General features: G+C 58.6%; 6 non-coding genes and 5 pseudogenes across 6 annotated transcripts; all 11 read left to right on the forward strand.

Annotated features, from left to right (window-relative positions):
• The first annotated feature begins 607 nt into the window (after positions 1 to 607).
• Positions 608 to 726, forward strand: LOC146676270 (5S ribosomal RNA; annotated as a pseudogene).
• Positions 727 to 2,538: 1,812 nt separating this feature from the next.
• LOC146676271 (5S ribosomal RNA) lies at positions 2,539 to 2,657 on the forward strand (annotated as a pseudogene).
• Positions 2,658 to 3,838: 1,181 nt separating this feature from the next.
• On the forward strand, positions 3,839 to 3,957 carry LOC146676272 (5S ribosomal RNA). The gene has a single exon (XR_014911198.1). It is a non-coding gene; the product is annotated as a 5S ribosomal RNA (ribosomal RNA).
• A 1,971-nt stretch (positions 3,958 to 5,928) lies between these two features.
• LOC146676273 (5S ribosomal RNA) lies at positions 5,929 to 6,047 on the forward strand. Its single transcript, XR_014911199.1, has one exon. It is a non-coding gene; the product is annotated as a 5S ribosomal RNA (ribosomal RNA).
• A 2,167-nt stretch (positions 6,048 to 8,214) lies between these two features.
• Positions 8,215 to 8,333, forward strand: LOC146676274 (5S ribosomal RNA). Its single transcript, XR_014911200.1, has one exon. It is a non-coding gene; the product is annotated as a 5S ribosomal RNA (ribosomal RNA).
• Positions 8,334 to 10,189: 1,856 nt separating this feature from the next.
• On the forward strand, positions 10,190 to 10,308 carry LOC146676275 (5S ribosomal RNA; annotated as a pseudogene).
• Positions 10,309 to 12,906: 2,598 nt separating this feature from the next.
• On the forward strand, positions 12,907 to 13,025 carry LOC146676276 (5S ribosomal RNA; annotated as a pseudogene).
• Positions 13,026 to 14,837: 1,812 nt separating this feature from the next.
• On the forward strand, positions 14,838 to 14,956 carry LOC146676277 (5S ribosomal RNA; annotated as a pseudogene).
• Positions 14,957 to 16,137: 1,181 nt separating this feature from the next.
• Positions 16,138 to 16,256, forward strand: LOC146676278 (5S ribosomal RNA). Its single transcript, XR_014911201.1, has one exon. It is a non-coding gene; the product is annotated as a 5S ribosomal RNA (ribosomal RNA).
• Positions 16,257 to 18,227: 1,971 nt separating this feature from the next.
• Positions 18,228 to 18,346, forward strand: LOC146676279 (5S ribosomal RNA). Its single transcript, XR_014911202.1, has one exon. It is a non-coding gene; the product is annotated as a 5S ribosomal RNA (ribosomal RNA).
• Positions 18,347 to 20,473: 2,127 nt separating this feature from the next.
• Positions 20,474 to 20,592, forward strand: LOC146676280 (5S ribosomal RNA). Its single transcript, XR_014911203.1, has one exon. It is a non-coding gene; the product is annotated as a 5S ribosomal RNA (ribosomal RNA).
• Positions 20,593 to 21,102: the final 510 nt, after the last annotated feature.

A 21,102-nucleotide genomic window follows, 5' to 3' on the forward strand; every position in this document is an offset into this window, starting at 1 on the left:
TTAGGCCACTTACACCACACCAGGGCCTGTGGCACTTGCTCAGGCCACTTACACCACACCAGGGCCTGTGGCTGCTGGCTGAGGCCACTTACACCACACCAGGGCCTGTGGCTCTTGCTCAGGCCACTTACACCACACCAGGGCCTGTGGCACTGACTGAGGCCACTTAGACCACACCAGGGCCTGTGGCTGCTGGCTGAGGCCACTTACACCAAACCAGGGCCTGTGGCTGCTGGCTGAGGCCACCTACACCACACCAGGGCCTTAGTTGCTATTGAGGCCAATTACACCACATCAGGGTCTGTGGCTCTTGCTCAGGCCACTTACACCACACCAGGGCCTGTGCTTCTGGCCGAGGCCATCTTCACCAAACCAGGCCCTGTGCTGCTTGCTGTGGCCATGTACAACACACCAGGCCCTGTGCTGGTTCCTGAGGCCATCTTCAACAACCCAGGGCCTGTGCTGTTGGATAAATGCTAAACTGAGCCTTTGGGTTAGGGTATTATGCAAACATGCAGGTATGGTTATAGGATTGTCTTCGTAACTTCAGGTACTTGCCACCTAATCACTTGAATCCATAAATTGAGACATTGTGCTGGGGCCAGCAGCTTACGGCCATACCACCCTGAGCACGCCCGACCTCGTCTGATCTCGGAAGCTAAGCAGGGCTGGGCTTGGTTAGTACTTGGATGGGAGACTGCCTGGGACTACCTGGTGCTGTAAGCCTTTCATTTTCATGTCATTGAACCGCTTTTGATCCAGAGAAGGGGTGTATTAAAAGACCAAAAGCAGCTGCCCATTAATGAGGGCACATTAACGACATTGCTTTTGGCTCTTTTCCAATGTCTTGTGCTGCTAGCTGATGCAACCTACACCACACAAGGGCCTGAGTGACCGGCTGGGGCCACTTACACCACATCAGGGCCTGTGGCTCTGGCTGAGGCCACCTACACCACACCTGGGCATTAGTTGCTATTGAGGCCAATTACACCACACCAGGGTCTGTGGCTCTTGCTCAGGCCACTTACACCACACCAGGGCCTGTGGCTCTTGCTCAGGCCACTTACACCACACCAGGGCCTGTGGCACTGGCTGAGGCCACTTACACCACACCAGGGCCTGTGGCTGCTGGCTGAGGCCACCTACACCACACCGGGGCCTGTGGCTGCTGGCTGAGGCCACTTACACCACACCAGGGCCCTTTTGCTGCTGGCTGAGGCCACTTACACCACACCAGGGCCTGTGGCTGCTGGCTGAGGCCACTTACACCACACCAGGGCCTGTGGCTGCTGGCTGAGGCCACTTACACCACACCAGGGCCTGTGGCTGCTGGCTGAGGCCAATTACACCACACCAGGGTCTGTGGCTCTTGCTCAGGCCACTTACACCACACCAGGGCCTGTGGCACTGGCTGAGGCCACTTACACCACACCAGGGCCTGTGGCTGCTGGCTGAGGCCACTTACACCACACCAGTGGCTGTGGATTCTGGCTGAGGCGACTTACACCACACCAGGGCCTGTGGCTGCTGGCTGAGGCCACTTACACCACACCAGGGCCTGTGGCTCTTGCTCAGGCCACTCACATCACACCAGGCCCTGCGCTTCTGGCCGAGGCCATCTTCACCAAACCAGGCCCTGTGGTTCTTGCTCAGGCCACTTACACCACACCAGGGCCTTATTTGCTATTGAGGCCACTTACACCACACCAGGGCCTGTGGCTCTGGCTTAGGCCACTTACACCACACCAGGGCCTGTGGCACTTGCTCAGGCCACTTACACCACACCAGGGCCTGTGGCTGCTGGCTGAGGCCACTTACACCACACCAGGGCCTGTGGCTCTTGCTCAGGCCACTTACACCACACCAGGGCCTGTGGCTGCTGGCTGAGGCCACCTACACCACACCAGGGCCTGTGGCTGCTGGCTGAGGCCACTTACACCACACCAGGGCCCTTTTGCTGCTGGCTGAGGCCACTTACACCACACCAGTGCCTGTGGCTGCTGGCTGAGGCCACTTACACCACACCAGGGCCTGTGGCTGCTGGCTGAGGCCACCTACACCACACCAGGGCCTGTGGCTGCTGGCTGAGGCCACTTACACCACACCAGGGCCCTTTTGCTGCTGGCTGAGGCCACTTACACCACACCAGTGCCTGTGGCTTCTGGCTGAGGCGACTTACACCACACCAGGGCCTGTGGCTGCTGGCTGAGGCCACTTACACCACACCAAGGCCTGTTGCTCTTGCTCAGGCCACTCACATCACACCAGGCCCTGCGCTTCTGGCCGAGGCCATCTTCACCAAACCAGGCCCTGTGCTGCTTGCTGTGGCCATGTACAACACACCAGGCCCTGTGCTGGTTCCTGAGGCCATCTTCCACAATCCAGGGCCTGTGCTGTTGGATAAATGCCAAACTGAGCCTTTGGGTTAGGGTATTATGCAAACATGCAGGTATGGTTATAGGATTGTCTTCGTAACTTCAGGTACTTGCCACCTAATCACTTGAATCCATAAATTGAGACATTGTGCTGGAGCCAGCAGCTTACGGCCATACCACCCTGAGCACGCCCGACCTCGTCTGATCTCAGAAGCTAAGCAGGGCTGGGCTTGGTTAGTACTTGGATGGGAGACTGCCTGGGAATACCTGGTGCTGTAAGCCTTTCATTTTCATGTCATTGAACCGCTTTTGATCCAGAGAAGGGGTGTATTAAAAGACCAAAAGCAGCTGCCCATTAATGAGGGCACATTAACGACACTGCTTTTGGCTCTTTTCCAATGTCTTGTGCTGCTAGCTGATGCAACCTACACCACACAAGGGCCTGAGTGACCGGCTGGGGCCACTTACACCACATCAGGGCCTGTGGCTCTGGCTGAGGCCACTTACACCACACCAGGGCCTGTGGCTGCTGGCTGAGGCCACTTACACCACACCAGGGCCTGTGGCTGCTGGCTGAGGCCACCTACACCACACCTGGGCATTAGTTGCTATTGAGGCCAATTACACCACACCAGGGTCTGTGGCTCTTGCTCAGGCCACTTACACCACACCAGGGCCTGTGGCTCTTGCTCAGGCCACTTACACCACACCAGGGCCTGTGGCACTGGCTGAGGCCACTTACACCACACCAGGGCCTGTGGCTGCTGGCTGAGGCCACCTACACCACACCAGGGCCTGTGGCTGCTGGCTGAGGCCACTTACACCACACCAGGGCCCTTTTGCTGCTGGCTGAGGCCACTTACACCACACCAGGGCCTGTGGCTGCTGGCTGAGGCCACTTACACCACACCAGGGCCTGTGGCTGCTGGCTGAGGCCACTTACACCACACCAGGGCCTGTGGCTGCTGGCTGAGGCCACCTACACCACACCAGGGCCTGTGGCTGCTGGCTGAGGCCACTTACACCACACCAGGGCCCTTTTGCTGCTGGCTGAGGCCACTTACACCACACCAGTGCCTGTGGCTTCTGGCTGAGGCGACTTACACCACACCAGGGCCTGTGGCTGCTGGTTGAGGCCACTTACACCACACCAAGGCCTGTTGCTCTTGCTCAGGCCACTCACATCACACCAGGCCCTGCGCTTCTGGCCGAGGCCATCTTCACCAAACCAGGCCCTGTGCTGCTTGCTGTGGCCATGTACAACACACCAGGCCCTGTGCTGGTTCCTGAGGCCATCTTCAACAATCCAGGGCCTGTGCTGTTGGATAAATGCCAAACTGAGCCTTTGGGTTAGGGTATTATGCAAACATGCAGGTATGGTTATAGGATTGTCTTCGTAACTTCAGGTACTTGCCACCTAATCACTTGAATCCATAAATTGAGACATTGTGCTGGAGCCAGCAGCTTACGGCCATACCACCCTGAGCACGCCCGACCTCGTCTGATCTCGGAAGCTAAGCAGGGCTGGGCTTGGTTAGTACTTGGATGGGAGACTGCCTGGGAATACCTGGTGCTGTAAGCCTTTCATTTTCATGTCATTGAACCGCTTTTGATCCAGAGAAGGGGTGTATTGAAAGACCAAAAGCAGCTGCCCATTAATGAGGGCACATTAACGACACTGCTTTTGGCTCTTTTCCAATGTCTTGTGCTGCTAGCTGATGCAACCTACACCACAAAAGGGCCTGAGTGACCGGCTGGGGCCACTTACACCACATCAGGGCCTGTGGCTCTGGCTGAGGCCACTTACACCACACCAGGGCCTGTGGCTGCTGGCTGAGGCCACTTACACCACACCAGGGCCTGTGGCTGCTGGCTGAGGCCACCTACACCACACCAGGGCATTAGTTGCTATTGAGGCCAATTACACCACACCAGGGTCTGTGGCTCTTGCTCAGGCCACTTACACCACACCAGGGCCTCTGGCTCTTGCTCAGGCCACTTACACCACACCAGGGCCTGTGGCACTGGCTGAGGCCACTTACACCACACCAGGGCCTGTGGCTGCTGGCTGAGGCCACTTACACCACACCAGGGCCTGTGGCTGCTGGCTGAGGCCACTTACACCACACCAGGGCCTGTGGCTGCTGGCTGAGGCCACCTACACCACACCAGGGCCTGTGGCTGCTGGCTGAGGCGACTTAAACCACACCAGGGCCCTTTTGCTGCTGGCTGAGGCCACTTACACCACACCAGTGCCTGTGGCTTCTGGCTGAGGCGACTTACACCACACCAGGGCCTGTGGCTGCTGGCTGAGGCCAATTACACCACACCAGGGTCTGTGGCTCTTGCTCAGGCCACTTACACCACACCAGGGCCTGTGGCTGCTGGCTGAGGCCACTTACACCACACCAGGGCCTGTGGCTGCTGGCTGAGGCCACCTACACCACACCAGGGCCTGTGGCTGCTGGCTGAGGCCACTTACACCACACCAGGGCCCTTTTGCTGCTGGCTGAGGCCACTTACACCACACCAGTGCCTGTGGCTTCTGGCTGAGGCGACTTACACCACACCAGGGCCTGTGGCTGCTGGCTGAGGCCACTTACACCACACCAGTGCCTGTGGCTTCTGGCTGAGGCCACTTACACCACACCAGGGCCTGTGGCTGCTGGCTGAGGCCAATTACACCACACCAGGGTCTGTGGCTCTTGCTCAGGCCACTTACACCACACCAGGGCCTGTGGCACTGGCTGAGGCCACTTACACCACACCAGGGCCTGTGGCTGCTGGCTGAGGCCACTTACACCACACCAGTGGCTGTGGATTCTGGCTGAGGCGACTTACACCACACCAGGGCCTGTGGCTGCTGGCTGAGGCCACTTACACCACACCAGGGCCTGTGGCTCTTGCTCAGGCCACTCACATCACACCAGGCCCTGCGCTTCTGGCCGAGGCCATCTTCACCAAACCAGGCCCTGTGGTTCTTGCTCAGGCCACTTACACCACACCAGGGCCTTATTTGCTATTGAGGCCACTTACACCACACCAGGGCCTGTGGCTCTGGCTTAGGCCACTTACACCACACCAGGGCCTGTGGCACTTGCTCAGGCCACTTACACCACACCAGGGCCTGTGGCTGCTGGCTGAGGCCACTTACACCACACCAGGGCCTGTGGCTCTTGCTCAGGCCACTTACACCACACCAGGGCCTGTGGCACTGGCTGAGGCCACTTAGACCACACCAGGGCCTGTGGCTGCTGGCTGAGGCCACTTACACCAAACCAGGGCCTGTGGCTGCTTGCTGAGGCCATCTTCACCAAACCAGGCCCTGTGCTGCTTGCTGTGGCCATGTAAAACACACCAGGTCCTGTGCTGGTTCTTGAGGCCATCTTCAACAATCCAGGGCCTGTGCTGTTGGATAAATGCCAAACTGAGCCTTTGGGTTAGGGTATTATGCAAACATGCAGGTATGGTTATAGGATTGTCTTCGTAACTTCAGGTACTTGCCACCTAATCACTTGAATCCATAAATTGAGACATTGTGCTGGGGCCAGCAGCTTACGGCCATACCACCCTGAGCACGCCCGACCTCGTCTGATCTCGGAAGCTAAGCAGGGCTGGGCTTGGTTAGTACTTGGATGGGAGACTGCCTGGGAATACCTGGTGCTGTAAGCCTTTCATTTTCATGTCATTGAACCGCTTTTGATCCAGAGAAGGGGTGTATTAAAAGACCAAAAGCAGCTCCCCATTAATGAGGGCACATTAACGACATTGCTTTTGGCTCTTTTCCAATGTCTTGTGCTGCTAGCTGATGCCACCTACACCACACCAGGGCCTGAGTGACCGGCTGGGGCCACTTACACCACATCAGGGCCTGTGGCTCTGGCTGAGGCCACTTACACCACACCAGGGCCTGTGGCTGCTGGCTGAGGCCACTTACACCACACCAGGGCCTGTGGCTGCTGGCTGAGGCCACCTACACCACACCAGGGCATTAGTTGCTATTGAGGCCAATTACACCACACCAGGGTCTGTGGCTCTTGCTCAGGCAAGTTACATCACAACAGGGCCTGTGGCTGCTGCCTGAGGCCACATACACCACACCAGGGCCTTAGTTGCTATTGAGGCCAATTACACCACACCAGGGTCTGTGGCTCTTGCTCAGGCCACTTACACCACACCAGGGCCTGTGGCTGCTGGCTGAGGCCACCTACACCACACCAGGGCCTGTGGCTGCTGGCTGAGGCGACTTACACCACACCAGGGCCCTTTTGCTGCTGGCTGAGGCCACTTACACCACACCAGTGCCTGTGGCTTCTGGCTGAGGCTACTTACACCACACCAGGGCCTGTGGCTGCTGGCTGAGGCCACTTACACCACACCAGGGCCTGTGGCTCTTGCTCAGGCCACTTACACCACACCAGGGCCTGTGGCTCTTGCTCAGGCCACTTACACCACACCAGGGCCTGTGGCTCTTGCTCAGGCCACTTACACCACACCAGGGCCTGTGGCTCTTGCTCAGGCCACTTACACCACACCAGGGCCTGTGGCTGCTGGCTGAGGCCACTTACACCACACCAGGGCCTGTGGCTGCTGGCTGAGGCCAATTACACCACACCAGGGTCTGTGGCTCTTGCTCAGGCCACTTACACCACACCAGGGCCTGTGGCACTGGCTGAGGCCACTTACACCACACCAGGGCCTGTGGCTCTGGCTGAGGCCACTTACACCACACCAGGGCCTGTGGCTGCTGGCTGAGGCCACTTACACCACACCAGGGCCTGTGGCTGCTGGCTGAGGCCACCTACACAACACCAGGGCATTAGTTGCTATTGAGGCCAATTACACCACACCAGGGTCTGTGGCTCTTGCTCAGGCCACTTACACCACACCAGGGCCTGTGGCTCTTGCTCAGGCCACTTACACCACACCAGGGCCTGTGGCACTGGCTGAGGCCACTTACACCACACCAGGGCCTGTGGCTGCTGGCTGAGGCCACTTACACCACACCAGGGCCTGTGGCTGCTGGCTGAGGCCACCTACACCACACCAGGGCCCTTTTGCTGCTGGCTGAGGCCACTTACACCACACCAGTGCCTGTGGCTTCTGGCTGAGGCGACTTACACCACACCAGGGCCTGTGGCTGCTGGCTGAGGCCAATTACACCACACCAGGGTCTGTGGCTCTTGCTCAGGCCACTTACACCACACCAGGGCCTGTGGCACTGGCTGAGGCCACTTACACCACACCAGGGCCTGTGGCTGCTGGCTGAGGCCACTTACACCACACCAGGGCCTGTGGCTGCTGGCTGAGGCCACTTACACCACACCAGGGCCTGTGGCTGCTGGCTGAGGCCACCTACACCACACCAGGGCCTGTGGCTGCTGGCTGAGGCCACTTAGACCACACCAGGGCCCTTTTGCTGCTGGCCAAGGCCATCTTCACCACACCAGGGCCTGTGGCTCTTGCTCAGGCCACTTACACCACACCAGGGCCTGTGGCACTGACTGAGGCCACTTAGACCACACCAGGGCCTGTGGCTGCTGGCTGAGGCCACTTACACCAAACCAGGGCCTGTGGCTGCTTGCTGAGGCCATCTTCACCAAACCAGGCCCTGTGCTGCTTGCTGTGGCCATGTAAAACACACCAGGTCCTGTGCTGGTTCTTGAGGCCATCTTCAACAATCCAGGGCCTGTGCTGTTGGATAAATGCCAAACTGAGCCTTTGGGTTAGGGTATTATGCAAACATGCAGGTATGGTTATAGGATTGTCTTCGTAACTTCAGGTACTTGCCACCTAATCACTTGAATCCATAAATTGCGACATTGTGCTGGGGCCAGCAGCTTACGGCCATACCACCCTGAGCACGCCCGACCTCGTCTGATCTCGGAAGCTAAGCAGGGCTGGGCTTGGTTAGTACTTGGATGGGAGACTGCCTGGGAATACCTGGTGCTGTAAGCCCTTCATTTTCATGTCATTGAACCGCTTTTGATCCAGAGAAGGGGTGTATTAAAAGACCAAAAGCAGCTGCCCATTAATGAGGGCACATTAACGACACTGCTTTTGGCTCTTTTCCAATGTCTTGTGCTGCTAGCTGATGCAACCTACACCACACAAGGGCCTGAGTGACCGGCTGGGGCCACTTACACCACATCAGGGCCTGTGGCTCTGGCTGAGGCCACTTACACCACACCAGGGCCTGTGGCTGCTGGCTGAGGCCACTTACACCACACCAGGGCCTGTGGCTGCTGGCTGAGGCCACCTACACCACACCAGGGCATTAGTTGCTATTGAGGCCAATTACACCACACCAGGGTCTGTGGCTCTTGCTCAGGCAAGTTACATCACAACAGGGCCTGTGGCTGCTGCCTGAGGCCACATACACCACACCAGGGCATTAGTTGCTATTGAGGCCAATTACACCACACCAGGGTCTGTGGCTCTTGCTCAGGCCACTTACACCACACCAGGGCCTGTGGCTCTTGCTCAGGCCACTTACACCACACCAGGGCCTGTGGCTGCTGGCTGAGGCCACTTACACCACACCAGGGCCTGTGGCTGCTGGCTGAGGCCACTTACACCACACCAGGGCGTGTGGCTGCTGGCTGAGGCCACCTACACCACACCAGGGCCTGTGGCTGCTGGCTGAGGCGACTTACACCACACCAGGGCCCTTTTGCTGCTGGCTGAGGCCACTTACACCACACCAGTGCCTGTGTCTTCTAGCTGAGGCGACTTACACCACACCAGGGCCTGTGGCTGCTGGCTGAGGCCAATTACACCACACCAGGGTCTGTGGCTCTTGCTCAGGCCACTTACACCACACCAGGGCCTGTGGCACTGGCTGAGGCCACTTACACCACACCAGGGCCTGTGGCTGCTGGCTGAGGCCACTTACACCACACCAGGGCCTGTGGCTGCTGGCTGAGGCCACTTACACCACACCAGGGCCTGTGGCTGCTGGCTGAGGCCACCTACACCACACCAGGGCCTGTGGCTGCTGGCTGAGGCCACTTACACCACACCAGGGCCCTTTTGCTGCTGGCTGAGGCCACTTACACCACACCAGTGCCTGTGTCTTCTAGCTGAGGCGACTTACACCACACCAGGGCCTGTGGCTGCTGGCTGAGGCCAATTACACCACACCAGGGTCTGTGGCTCTTGCTCAGGCCACTTACACCACACCAGGGCCTGTGGCACTGGCTGAGGCCACTTACACCACACCAGGGCCTGTGGCTGCTGGCTGAGGCCACTTACACCACACCAGGGCCTGTGGCTGCTGGCTGAGGCCACTTACACCACACCAGGGCCTGTGGCTGCTGGCTGAGGCCACCTACACCACACCAGGGCCTGTGGCTGCTGGCTGAGGCCACTTACACCACACCAGGGCCCTTTTGCTGCTGGCTGAGGCCACTTACACCACACCAGTGCCTGTGGCTTCTGGCTGAGGCGACTTACACCACACCAGGGCCTGTGGCTGCTGGCTGAGGCCACTTACACCACACCAAGGCCTGTTGCTCTTGCTCAGGCCACTCACATCACACCAGGCCCTGCGCTTCTGGCCGAGGCCATCTTCACCAAACCAGGCCCTGTGCTGCTTGCTGTGGCCATGTACAACACACCAGGCCCTGTGCTGGTTCCTGAGGCCATCTTCAACAATCCAGGGCCTGTGCTGTTGGATAAATGCCAAACTGAGCCTTTGGGTTAGGGTATTATGCAAACATGCAGGTATGGTTATAGGATTGTCTTCGTAACTTCAGGTACTTGCCACCTAATCACTTGAATCCATAAATTGAGACATTGTGCTGGAGCCAGCAGCTTACGGCCATACCACCCTGAGCACGCCCGACCTCGTCTGATCTCGGAAGCTAAGCAGGGCTGGGCTTGGTTAGTACTTGGATGGGAGACTGCCTGGGAATACCTGGTCCTGTAAGCCTTTCATTTTCATGTCATTGAACCGCTTTTGATCCAGAGAAGGGGTGTATTAAAAGACCAAAAGCAGCTGCCCATTAATGAGGGCACATTAACGACACTGCTTTTGGCTCTTTTCCAATGTCTTGTGCTGCTAGCTGATGCAACCTACACCACACAAGGGCCTGAGTGACCGGCTGGGGCCACTTACACCACATCAGGGCCTGTGGCTCTGGCTGAGGCCACTTACACCACACCAGGGCCTGTGGCTGCTGGCTGAGGCCACTTACACCACACCAGGGCCTGTGGCTGCTGGCTGAGGCCACCTACACCACACCAGGGCATTAGTTGCTATTGAGGCCAATTACACCACACCAGGGTCTGTGGCTGCTGGCTGAGGCCAATTACACCACACCAGGGTCTGTGGCTCTTGCTCAGGCCACTTACACCACACCAGGGCCTGTGGCACTGGCTGAGGCCACTTACACCACACCAGGGCCTGTGGCTGCTGGCTGAGGCCACTTACACCACACCAGTGGCTGTGGATTCTGGCTGAGGCGACTTACACCACACCAGGGCCTGTGGCTGCTGGCTGAGGCCACTTACACCACACCAGGGCCTGTGGCTCTTGCTCAGGCCACTCACATCACACCAGGCCCTGCGCTTCTGGCCGAGGCCATCTTCACCAAACCAGGCCCTGTGGTTCTTGCTCAGGCCACTTACACCACACCAGGGCCTGTGGCACTGGCTGAGGCCACTTACACCACACCAGGGCCTGTGGCTGCTGGCTGAGGCCACTTACACCACACCAGTGGCTGTGGATTCTGGCTGAGGCGACTTACACCACACCAGGGCCTGTGGCTGCTGGCTGAGGCCACTTACACCACACCAGGGCCTGTGGCTGCTGGCTGAGGCCACTTACACCACACCAGTGGCTGTGGATTCTGGCTGAGGCGACTTACACCACACCAGGGCCTGTGGCTGCTGGCTGAGGCCACTTACACCACACCAGGGCCTGTGGCTCTTGCTCAGGCCACTCACATCACACCAGGCCCTGCGCTTCTGGCCGAGGCCATCTTCACCAAACCAGGCCCTGTGGTTCTTGCTCAGGCCACTTACACCACACCAGGGCCTTATTTGCTATTGAGGCCACTTACACCACACCAGGGCCTGTGGCTCTGGCTTAGGCCACTTACACCACACCAGGGCCTGTGGCACTTGCTCAGGCCACTTACACCACACCAGGGCCTGTGGCTGCTGGCTGAGGCCACTTACACCACACCAGGGCCTGTGGCTCTTGCTCAGGCCACTTACACCACACCAGGGCCTGTGGCACTGGCTGAGGCCACTTAGACCACACCAGGGCCTGTGGCTGCTGGCTGAGGCCACTTACACCACACCAGGGCCAGTGGCTGCTGGCTGAGGCCACTTACACCAAACCAGGGCCTGTGGCTGCTTGCTGAGGCCATCTTCACCAAACCAGGGCCTGTGGCTGCTGGCTGAGGCGACTTACACCACACCAGGGCCCTTTTGCTGCTGGCTGAGGCCACTTACACCACACCAGTGCCTGTGGCTTCTGGCTGAGGCGACTTACACCACACCAGTGCCTGTGGCTGCTGGCTGAGGCCAATTACACCACACCAGGGTCTGTGGCTCTTGCTCAGGCCACTTACACCACACCAGGGCCTGTGGCACTGGCTGAGGCCACTTACACCACACCAGGGCCTGTGGCTGCTGGCTGAGGCCACTTACACCACACCAGGGCCTGTGGCTGCTGGCTGAGGCCACTTACACCACACCAGGGCCTGTGGCTGCTGGCTGAGGCCACCTACACCACACCAGGGCCTGTGGCTGCTGGCTGAGGCCACTTAGACCACACCAGGGCCCTTTTGCTGCTGGCCAAGGCCATCTTCACCAAACCAGGCCCTGTGGTTCTTGCTCAGGCCACTTACACCACACCAGGGCCTTATTTGGTATTGAGGCCACTTACACCACACCAGGGCCTGTGGCTCTGGCTTAGGCCACTTACACCACACCAGGGCCTGTGGCACTTGCTCAGGCCACTTACACCACACCAGGGCCTGTGGCTGCTGGCTGAGGCCACTTACACCACACCAGGGCCTGTGGCTCTTGCTCAGGCCACTTACACCACACCAGGGCCTGTGGCACTGACTGAGGCCACTTAGACCACACCAGGGCCTGTGGCTGCTGGCTGAGGCCACTTACACCAAACCAGGGCCTGTGGCTGCTGGCTGAGGCCACCTACACCACACCAGGGCCTTAGTTGCTATTGAGGCCAATTACACCACATCAGGGTCTGTGGCTCTTGCTCAGGCCACTTACACCACACCAGGGCCTGTGCTTCTGGCCGAGGCCATCTTCACCAAACCAGGCCCTGTGCTGCTTGCTGTGGCCATGTACAACACACCAGGCCCTGTGCTGGTTCCTGAGGCCATCTTCAACAACCCAGGGCCTGTGCTGTTGGATAAATGCTAAACTGAGCCTTTGGGTTAGGGTATTATGCAAACATGCAGGTATGGTTATAGGATTGTCTTCGTAACTTCAGGTACTTGCCACCTAATCACTTGAATCCATAAATTGAGACATTGTGCTGGGGCCAGCAGCTTACGGCCATACCACCCTGAGCACGCCCGACCTCGTCTGATCTCGGAAGCTAAGCAGGGCTGGGCTTGGTTAGTACTTGGATGGGAGACTGCCTGGGACTACCTGGTGCTGTAAGCCTTTCATTTTCATGTCATTGAACCGCTTTTGATCCAGAGAAGGGGTGTATTAAAAGACCAAAAGCAGCTGCCCATTAATGAGGGCACATTAACGACATTGCTTTTGGCTCTTTTCCAATGTCTTGTGCTGCTAGCTGATGCAACCTACACCACACAAGGGCCTGAGTGACCGGCTGGGGCCACTTACACCACATCAGGGCCTGTGGCTCTGGCTGAGGCCACCTACACCACACCTGGGCATTAGTTGCTATTGAGGCCAATTACACCACACCAGGGTCTGTGGCTCTTGCTCAGGCCACTTACACCACACCAGGGCCTGTGGCTCTTGCTCAGGCCACTTACACCACACCAGGGCCTGTGGCACTGGCTGAGGCCACTTACACCACACCAGGGCCTGTGGCTGCTGGCTGAGGCCACCTACACCACACCGGGGCCTGTGGCTGCTGGCTGAGGCCACTTACACCACACCAGGGCCCTTTTGCTGCTGGCTGAGGCCACTTACACCACACCAGGGCCTGTGGCTGCTGGCTGAGGCCACTTACACCACACCAGGGCCTGTGGCTGCTGGCTGAGGCCACTTACACCACACCAGGGCCTGTGGCTGCTGGCTGAGGCCAATTACACCACACCAGGGTCTGTGGCTCTTGCTCAGGCCACTTACACCACACCAGGGCCTGTGGCACTGGCTGAGGCCACTTACACCACACCAGGGCCTGTGGCTGCTGGCTGAGGCCACTTACACCACACCAGTGGCTGTGGATTCTGGCTGAGGCGACTTACACCACACCAGGGCCTGTGGCTGCTGGCTGAGGCCACTTACACCACACCAGGGCCTGTGGCTCTTGCTCAGGCCACTCACATCACACCAGGCCCTGCGCTTCTGGCCGAGGCCATCTTCACCAAACCAGGCCCTGTGGTTCTTGCTCAGGCCACTTACACCACACCAGGGCCTTATTTGCTATTGAGGCCACTTACACCACACCAGGGCCTGTGGCTCTGGCTTAGGCCACTTACACCACACCAGGGCCTGTGGCACTTGCTCAGGCCACTTACACCACACCAGGGCCTGTGGCTGCTGGCTGAGGCCACTTACACCACACCAGGGCCTGTGGCTCTTGCTCAGGCCACTTACACCACACCAGGGCCTGTGGCTGCTGGCTGAGGCCACCTACACCACACCAGGGCCTGTGGCTGCTGGCTGAGGCCACTTACACCACACCAGGGCCCTTTTGCTGCTGGCTGAGGCCACTTACACCACACCAGTGCCTGTGGCTGCTGGCTGAGGCCACTTACACCACACCAGGGCCTGTGGCTGCTGGCTGAGGCCACCTACACCACACCAGGGCCTGTGGCTGCTGGCTGAGGCCACTTACACCACACCAGGGCCCTTTTGCTGCTGGCTGAGGCCACTTACACCACACCAGTGCCTGTGGCTTCTGGCTGAGGCGACTTACACCACACCAGGGCCTGTGGCTGCTGGCTGAGGCCACTTACACCACACCAAGGCCTGTTGCTCTTGCTCAGGCCACTCACATCACACCAGGCCCTGCGCTTCTGGCCGAGGCCATCTTCACCAAACCAGGCCCTGTGCTGCTTGCTGTGGCCATGTACAACACACCAGGCCCTGTGCTGGTTCCTGAGGCCATCTTCCACAATCCAGGGCCTGTGCTGTTGGATAAATGCCAAACTGAGCCTTTGGGTTAGGGTATTATGCAAACATGCAGGTATGGTTATAGGATTGTCTTCGTAACTTCAGGTACTTGCCACCTAATCACTTGAATCCATAAATTGAGACATTGTGCTGGAGCCAGCAGCTTACGGCCATACCACCCTGAGCACGCCCGACCTCGTCTGATCTCAGAAGCTAAGCAGGGCTGGGCTTGGTTAGTACTTGGATGGGAGACTGCCTGGGAATACCTGGTGCTGTAAGCCTTTCATTTTCATGTCATTGAACCGCTTTTGATCCAGAGAAGGGGTGTATTAAAAGACCAAAAGCAGCTGCCCATTAATGAGGGCACATTAACGACACTGCTTTTGGCTCTTTTCCAATGTCTTGTGCTGCTAGCTGATGCAACCTACACCACACAAGGGCCTGAGTGACCGGCTGGGGCCACTTACACCACATCAGGGCCTGTGGCTCTGGCTGAGGCCACTTACACCACACCAGGGCCTGTGGCTGCTGGCTGAGGCCACTTACACCACACCAGGGCCTGTGGCTGCTGGCTGAGGCCACCTACACCACACCTGGGCATTAGTTGCTATTGAGGCCAATTACACCACACCAGGGTCTGTGGCTCTTGCTCAGGCCACTTACACCACACCAGGGCCTGTGGCTCTTGCTCAGGCCACTTACACCACACCAGGGCCTGTGGCACTGGCTGAGGCCACTTACACCACACCAGGGCCTGTGGCTGCTGGCTGAGGCCACCTACACCACACCAGGGCCTGTGGCTGCTGGCTGAGGCCACTTACACCACACCAGGGCCCTTTTGCTGCTGGCTGAGGCCACTTACACCACACCAGGGCCTGTGGCTGCTGGCTGAGGCCACTTACACCACACCAGGGCCTGTGGCTGCTGGCTGAGGCCACTTACACCACACCAGGGCCTGTGGCTGCTGGCTGAGGCCACCTACACCACACCAGGGCCTGTGGCTGCTGGCTGAGGCCACTTACACCACACCAGGGCCCTTTTGCTGCTGGCTGAGGCCACTTACACCACACCAGTGCCTGTGGCTTCTGGCTGAGGCGACTTACACCACACCAGGGCCTGTGGCTGCTGGTTGAGGCCACTTACACCACACCAAGGCCTGTTGCTCTTGCTCAGGCCACTCACATCACACCAGGCCCTGCGCTTCTGGCCGAGGCCATCTTCACCAAACCAGGCCCTGTGCTGCTTGCTGTGGCCATGTACAACACACCAGGCCCTGTGCTGGTTCCTGAGGCCATCTTCAACAATCCAGGGCCTGTGCTGTTGGATAAATGCCAAACTGAGCCTTTGGGTTAGGGTATTATGCAAACATGCAGGTATGGTTATAGGATTGTCTTCGTAACTTCAGGTACTTGCCACCTAATCACTTGAATCCATAAATTGAGACATTGTGCTGGAGCCAGCAGCTTACGGCCATACCACCCTGAGCACGCCCGACCTCGTCTGATCTCGGAAGCTAAGCAGGGCTGGGCTTGGTTAGTACTTGGATGGGAGACTGCCTGGGAATACCTGGTGCTGTAAGCCTTTCATTTTCATGTCATTGAACCGCTTTTGATCCAGAGAAGGGGTGTATTGAAAGACCAAAAGCAGCTGCCCATTAATGAGGGCACATTAACGACACTGCTTTTGGCTCTTTTCCAATGTCTTGTGCTGCTAGCTGATGCAACCTACACCACACAAGGGCCTGAGTGACCGGCTGGGGCCACTTACACCACATCAGGGCCTGTGGCTCTGGCTGAGGCCACTTACACCACACCAGGGCCTGTGGCTGCTGGCTGAGGCCACTTACACCACACCAGGGCCTGTGGCTGCTGGCTGAGGCCACCTACACCACACCAGGGCATTAGTTGCTATTGAGGCCAATTACACCACACCAGGGTCTGTGGCTCTTGCTCAGGCCACTTACACCACACCAGGGCCTCTGGCTCTTGCTCAGGCCACTTACACCACACCAGGGCCTGTGGCACTGGCTGAGGCCACTTACACCACACCAGGGCCTGTGGCTGCTGGCTGAGGCCACTTACACCACACCAGGGCCTGTGGCTGCTGGCTGAGGCCACTTACACCACACCAGGGCCTGTGGCTGCTGGCTGAGGCCACCTACACCACACCAGGGCCTGTGGCTGCTGGCTGAGGCGACTTAAACCACACCAGGGCCCTTTTGCTGCTGGCTGAGGCCACTTACACCACACCAGTGCCTGTGGCTTCTGGCTGAGGCGACTTACACCACACCAGGGCCTGTGGCTGCTGGCTGAGGCCAATTACACCACACCAGGGTCTGTGGCTCTTGCTCAGGCCACTTACACCACACCAGGGCCTGTGGCTGCTGGCTGAGGCCACTTACACCACACCAGGGCCTGTGGCTGCTGGCTGAGGCCACCTACACCACACCAGGGCCTGTGGCTGCTGGCTGAGGCCACTTACACCACACCAGGGCCCTTTTGCTGCTGGCTGAGGCCACTTACACCACACCAGTGCCTGTGGCTTCTGGCTGAGGCGACTTACACCACACCAGGGCCTGTGGCTGCTGGCTGAGGCCACTTACACCACACCAGTGCCTGTGGCTTCTGGCTGAGGCCACTTACACCACACCAGGGCCTGTGGCTGCTGGCTGAGGCCAATTACACCACACCAGGGTCTGTGGCTCTTGCTCAGGCCACTTACACCACACCAGGGCCTGTGGCACTGGCTGAGGCCACTTACACCACACCAGGGCCTGTGGCTGCTGGCTGAGGCCACTTACACCACACCAGTGGCTGTGGATTCTGGCTGAGGCGACTTACACCACACCAGGGCCTGTGGCTGCTGGCTGAGGCCACTTACACCACACCAGGGCCTGTGGCTCTTGCTCAGGCCACTCACATCACACCAGGCCCTGCGCTTCTGGCCGAGGCCATCTTCACCAAACCAGGCCCTGTGGTTCTTGCTCAGGCCACTTACACCACACCAGGGCCTTATTTGCTATTGAGGCCACTTACACCACACCAGGGCCTGTGGCTCTGGCTTAGGCCACTTACACCACACCAGGGCCTGTGGCACTTGCTCAGGCCACTTACACCACACCAGGGCCTGTGGCTGCTGGCTGAGGCCACTTACACCACACCAGGGCCTGTGGCTCTTGCTCAGGCCACTTACACCACACCAGGGCCTGTGGCACTGGCTGAGGCCACTTAGACCACACCAGGGCCTGTGGCTGCTGGCTGAGGCCACTTACACCAAACCAGGGCCTGTGGCTGCTTGCTGAGGCCATCTTCACCAAACCAGGCCCTGTGCTGCTTGCTGTGGCCATGTAAAACACACCAGGTCCTGTGCTGGTTCTTGAGGCCATCTTCAACAATCCAGGGCCTGTGCTGTTGGATAAATGCCAAACTGAGCCTTTGGGTTAGGGTATTATGCAAACATGCAGGTATGGTTATAGGATTGTCTTCGTAACTTCAGGTACTTGCCACCTAATCACTTGAATCCATAAATTGAGACATTGTGCTGGGGCCAGCAGCTTACGGCCATACCACCCTGAGCACGCCCGACCTCGTCTGATCTCGGAAGCTAAGCAGGGCTGGGCTTGGTTAGTACTTGGATGGGAGACTGCCTGGGAATACCTGGTGCTGTAAGCCTTTCATTTTCATGTCATTGAACCGCTTTTGATCCAGAGAAGGGGTGTATTAAAAGACCAAAAGCAGCTCCCCATTAATGAGGGCACATTAACGACATTGCTTTTGGCTCTTTTCCAATGTCTTGTGCTGCTAGCTGATGCCACCTACACCACACCAGGGCCTGAGTGACCGGCTGGGGCCACTTACACCACATCAGGGCCTGTGGCTCTGGCTGAGGCCACTTACACCACACCAGGGCCTGTGGCTGCTGGCTGAGGCCACCTACACCACACCAGGGCATTAGTTGCTATTGAGGCCAATTACACCACACCAGGGTCTGTGGCTCTTGCTCAGGCAAGTTACATCACAACAGGGCCTGTGGCTGCTGCCTGAGGCCACATACACCACACCAGGGCCTTAGTTGCTATTGAGGCCAATTACACCACACCAGGGTCTGTGGCTCTTGCTCAGGCGACTTACACCACACCAGGGCCTGTGGCTGCTGGCTGAGGCCACCTACACCACACCAGGGCCTGTGGCTGCTGGCTGAGGCGACTTACACCACACCAGGGCCCTTTTGCTGCTGGCTGAGGCCACTTACACCACACCAGTGCCTGTGGCTTCTGGCTGAGGCTACTTACACCACACCAGGGCCTGTGGCTGCTGGCTGAGGCCACTTACACCACACCAGGGCCTGTGGCTCTTGCTCAGGCCACTTACACCACACCAGGGCCTGTGGCTCTTGCTCAGGCCACTTACACCACACCAGGGCCTGTGGCTCTTGCTCAGGCCACTTACACCACACCAGGGCCTGTGGCTCTTGCTCAGGCCACTTACACCACACCAGGGCCTGTGGCTGCTGGCTGAGGCCACTTACACCACACCAGGGCCTGTGGCTGCTGGCTGAGGCCAATTACACCACACCAGGGTCTGTGGCTCTTGCTCAGGCCACTTACACCACACCAGGGCCTGTGGCACTGGCTGAGGCCACTTACACCACACCAGGGCCTGTGGCTCTGGCTGAGGCCACTTACACCACACCAGGGCCTGTGGCTGCTGGCTGAGGCCACTTACACCACACCAGGGCCTGTGGCTGCTGGCTGAGGCCACCTACACAACACCAGGGCATTAGTTGCTATTGAGGCCAATTACACCACACCAGGGTCTGTGGCTCTTGCTCAGGCCACTTACACCACACCAGGGCCTGTGGCTCTTGCTCAGGCCACTTACACCACACCAGGGCCTGTGGCACTGGCTGAGGCCACTTACACCACACCAGGGCCTGTGGCTGCTGGCTGAGGCCACTTACACCACACCAGGGCCTGTGGCTGCTGGCTGAGGCCACCTACACCACACCAGGGCCCTTTTGCTGCTGGCTGAGGCCACTTACACCACACCAGTGCCTGTGGCTTCTGGCTGAGGCGACTTACACCACACCAGGGCCTGTGGCTGCTGGCTGAGGCCAATTACACCACACCAGGGTCTGTGGCTCTTGCTCAGGCCACTTACACCACACCAGGGCCTGTGGCACTGGCTGAGGCCACTTACACCACACCAGGGCCTGTGGCTGCTGGCTGAGGCCACTTACACCACACCAGGGCCTGTGGCTGCTGGCTGAGGCCACTTACACCACACCAGGGCCTGTGGCTGCTGGCTGAGGCCACCTACACCACACCAGGGCCTGTGGCTGCTGGCTGAGGCCACTTAGACCACACCAGGGCCCTTTTGCTGCTGGCCAAGGCCATCTTCACCACACCAGGGCCTGTGGCTCTTGCTCAGGCCACTTACACCACACCAGGGCCTGTGGCACTGACTGAGGCCACTTAGACCACACCAGGGCCTGTGGCTGCTGGCTGAGGCCACTTACACCAAACCAGGGCCTGTGGCTGCTTGCTGAGGCCATCTTCACCAAACCAGGCCCTGTGCTGCTTGCTGTGGCCATGTAAAACACACCAGGTCCTGTGCTGGTTCTTGAGGCCATCTTCAACAATCCAGGGCCTGTGCTGTTGGATAAATGCCAAACTGAGCCTTTGGGTTAGGGTATTATGCAAACATGCAGGTATGGTTATAGGATTGTCTTCGTAACTTCAGGTACTTGCCACCTAATCACTTGAATCCATAAATTGCGACATTGTGCTGGGGCCAGCAGCTTACGGCCATACCACCCTGAGCACGCCCGACCTCGTCTGATCTCGGAAGCTAAGCAGGGCTGGGCTTGGTTAGTACTTGGATGGGAGACTGCCTGGGAATACCTGGTGCTGTAAGCCCTTCATTTTCATGTCATTGAACCGCTTTTGATCCAGAGAAGGGGTGTATTAAAAGACCAAAAGCAGCTGCCCATTAATGAGGGCACATTAACGACACTGCTTTTGGCTCTTTTCCAATGTCTTGTGCTGCTAGCTGATGCAACCTACACCACACAAGGGCCTGAGTGACCGGCTGGGGCCACTTACACCACATCAGGGCCTGTGGCTCTGGCTGAGGCCACTTACACCACACCAGGGCCTGTGGCTGCTGGCTGAGGCCACTTACACCACACCAGGGCCTGTGGCTGCTGGCTGAGGCCACCTACACCACACCAGGGCATTAGTTGCTATTGAGGCCAATTACACCACACCAGGGTCTGTGGCTCTTGCTCAGGCAAGTTACATCACAACAGGGCCTGTGGCTGCTGCCTGAGGCCACATACACCACACCAGGGCATTAGTTGCTATTGAGGCCAATTACACCACACCAGGGTCTGTGGCTCTTGCTCAGGCCACTTACACCACACCAGG

Source organism: Rhamphochromis longiceps, linkage group LG3 (assembly GCF_057381845.1).
Source record: "Rhamphochromis longiceps isolate RC_006_pf linkage group LG3, R_longiceps_female_GT1.1, whole genome shotgun sequence".
In the NCBI taxonomy this organism is placed as follows: domain Eukaryota; kingdom Metazoa; phylum Chordata; class Actinopteri; order Cichliformes; family Cichlidae; genus Rhamphochromis; species Rhamphochromis longiceps.